Raw genomic sequence first — 3246 nt, 5'->3', positions numbered from 1 at the left:
AACTTCAGAAACATAGTATACTGGGCGCTAACTTTATAGGCTTTTCCTTCTTCTTCCTGCTCGACCGTGAGTACTGTAGTGACAACTTGTCCAGTGGCTGCAATATAAAGCAGTAAAGGCTCTTTGCTGATTGGGGCAGCGAGCACCGGCTGGGTGGAAAGCAGGGCTTTGAGTTCCGCAAACGCTGCATCAGCTTCAGGAGTCCACTCGAACTTGTCAGATTTCTTCATCAGTCAGTAAAGAGGCAATGCCTTTTCACCAAGGCGAGAAATGAATCGACTCAAGGCGGCCAAACAACCAGTAAGCTTCTAGACATCATGCACACGCACAGGGCGCTTCATCCGGAGTATGTCCCCAACTTTCTCTGGGTTCGCGTTGATCCCTCCTTCGGAAACGAGGAAGCCGAGTAAATTTCCGCCAGGAACTCCGAACGTGCACTTTGATGGATTAAGCTTGATATCATACCTTCTAAGGTTGGCAAAGGTTTCTGCAAGGTCAACCAGCAGGTCGGAACCTTTGCGCGACTTGACCACAATGTCATCCATGTATGCTTCCACATTCCAACTGATTTGAGTGAGCCGACACTTCTGAATCATCCTCATGAATGTGGCTCCAGTGTTCTTGAGACCGAATGGCATGGTGACATAACAAAAACACCCGAATGGAGTTATGAAAGTTGTTTTTATCTCATTGGGTCCATACAGTCGGATCTGATGGTACCCGGAATAGGCGTCTAGAAAAGACAGGCGCTCACACCCCGCAGTCGAGTCGACGATCTGATCGATGCGGGGGAGAGGAAAATGATCTTTCGGGCAGGCCCGATTGATATGCTTGAAGTCAATGCACATGCGAAGTGAGTCATCCTTCTTGGGGACCATGACAACATTGGCGAGCCACTTGGAGTGGTAAATCTCTTGGATGAACTCAGCTGCCAGGAGCCGAGCCACTTCTTCACCAATTGCTTTTCTCTTCTGTACGGCGGACTGTCGAAGATGTTCCTTGACAGGTTTTACTTTCGGGTCGACTCGCAAACGATGCTCAGCCAGTCCCCTGGGTACACCTGGCATGTCAAAAGGTTTCCATGCAAAGATGTCCTAGTTCTCACAGAGGAACTGGATGGGCGCTTCTTCCTATTTGTTGTCGAGTGATGTTGAGATATGAGTAGGAGCAGCATTAGGATCGGTCAGGTGAATATGAATCGGCTTGGTTTCGCCGGACGACTGAAATGCAGAATCTGTGGCAGGCTTCTTGGAGCACAGCAATCACTCCGATCTGCATTTTTCCGGTATTCTCGCATTTCGACTGATGCCATTTGTGCATCGGCGATTTTTGAGCCCTTCTGGAAGCACTCTTCTGCCTTCTGTCGATTGCCAGTGATAGTGATCACTCCTCTGGGACCAGGCATTTTCAATTTGAGGTACGCGTAACATGGTCGAGCCATGAAACGTGCATAGGCAGGCCTACCCAGAATAGCATGATAAGCACTCTGGAAATCCACTACTTCAAATGTCAACTTTTCCTTACGGTAATTCTTGGAATCACCGAAAACCACATCAAGGGCGATCTGGCCGAGTGATTCGGCTTTCTTGCCAGGTATAACGCCATGAAAACTCATATTACTTTCACTAAGCTTGGACATCGGAATGCCCATTCCCTTCAAGGTTTCAGCATAAAGGATATTCAGGCCACTACCACCATCCATCAGCACTTTAGTCAGTCGAGTGCCTTCAACAACTGGGTCGACCACCAACGCTTGCCTCCCAGGGGTGGCTATACATGCTGGATGGTCAGGCTGGTCGAATGTGATGGCAGTCTGGGACCACTTCAAATAACTTGGTGTTGCCGAAGCAACCATGTTCACTTCTCTGTTGATAACTTTCAATCGACTTTTGCTCTCAACGTCAGCAAAAATCATCAGAGTGGAGTTGACGTTGGGAAAACCATCATCATCCTCTTCCTTATCCTCACCCTTGTCTGACTCCTTTTCCTTCTCATTGGGTTGTTTCTCTCGGAACTGCTGGATCAGGAGTCGACACTGTCGAGTGGTGTGTTTAGGGTAAATCAGATTACCCTCTTCATCTTTCTTGGTATGAATGTGGCATGGTAAATCCAACACATCATTTCCGGCTTGATCTTTCACTTTCTTGGGGTTCCAGGGCCCTTTGGGCTTCCCCTTGAACTTTCCTTGAGCCACAACTAAAGCCTCACCAGGAGCAGCTGGCTCGGCCTTACGCTTCAGTTTCCGATTGGAAGTACCTCCACCGGTGTCATGTCCGACTGGTTTGCCCTTTCCACTGCGGAGTCGATCCTCTTATTCTCCGTCAGCGTATCGAGTGGCTATCTCCATCATCCGAGTAAGGGACATATCTCCTGTCCGGCCGAATTTCAGGACTAGCTCTTGATACTGAACGCCTTCCTTGAAGGCACAAACTCCTTGATGCTCAAACACATTTTTCACTGTGTGATGCAAAGTAGTCCACCTCTGGATGAAATCTCTCAGAGTTTCACTCGGTTTTTGCACACAATGCTGCAATTCTGTCATCCCCGCTGGCCGTTTGCAAGTACCTTCAAAAGTCTAACAAACACTCGGGCGAGTTCATCCCAACTGAATATACTGTCAGGTGCTAACTGGTTCAACCATGCTCTGGCTGAGCCTTCCAACATCAGAGGAAGGTGCTTCATGGCCACTTCATCATTGCCACCACCAATTTGTACAGCCACTCGGTAGTCTTCAAGCCAAGTGTCAGGCTTAGACTCACCAGTAAACTTGCTGACTCCAGTCGCCAACCTGAAGTTGGGAGGAATCACTGCGGCCCTGATGGCTTTGCTGAAACACTCGGGACCTGAAACGTGCACTCTGATACCAGTCGGGTAATCTCTGTCATGGCCTTCTCTGTGTGCTCTGTTCCTGTCAACCAGACCTTGAACGAGAATAGATCTCGCATCAAAGCCCGGCTCCCTTCGGTCGACTGGCACTCTCCGCCTGCCGCTGTGAGGGCGTCTGTCATCATGCTGCCGAGGCACATATGACCCACTCCTCGGAGGAGGCGTGGGCACTCGAAGACGGTCATCGTGGGCGAGTCGGTGATCATATTGCTTGTGGTTTCTGTACTGATCTTGCCTGTGCCCGCGTCCCTCACACCCCAGGGGCGATCTTGGGCTGTGAGCCGACAGAGTTGTATCTGCCATCACAGATCTGCTATGAATCCTATTCCGTGACTGTGATACTGCTGTGTTCTGCTCTCC

The sequence above is a fragment of the Aegilops tauschii genome, chromosome 7, assembly GCF_002575655.3.
Source record: "Aegilops tauschii subsp. strangulata cultivar AL8/78 chromosome 7, Aet v6.0, whole genome shotgun sequence".
NCBI lineage: Eukaryota > Viridiplantae > Streptophyta > Magnoliopsida > Poales > Poaceae > Aegilops > Aegilops tauschii.
This window is presented reverse-complemented; position numbering follows the sequence as displayed.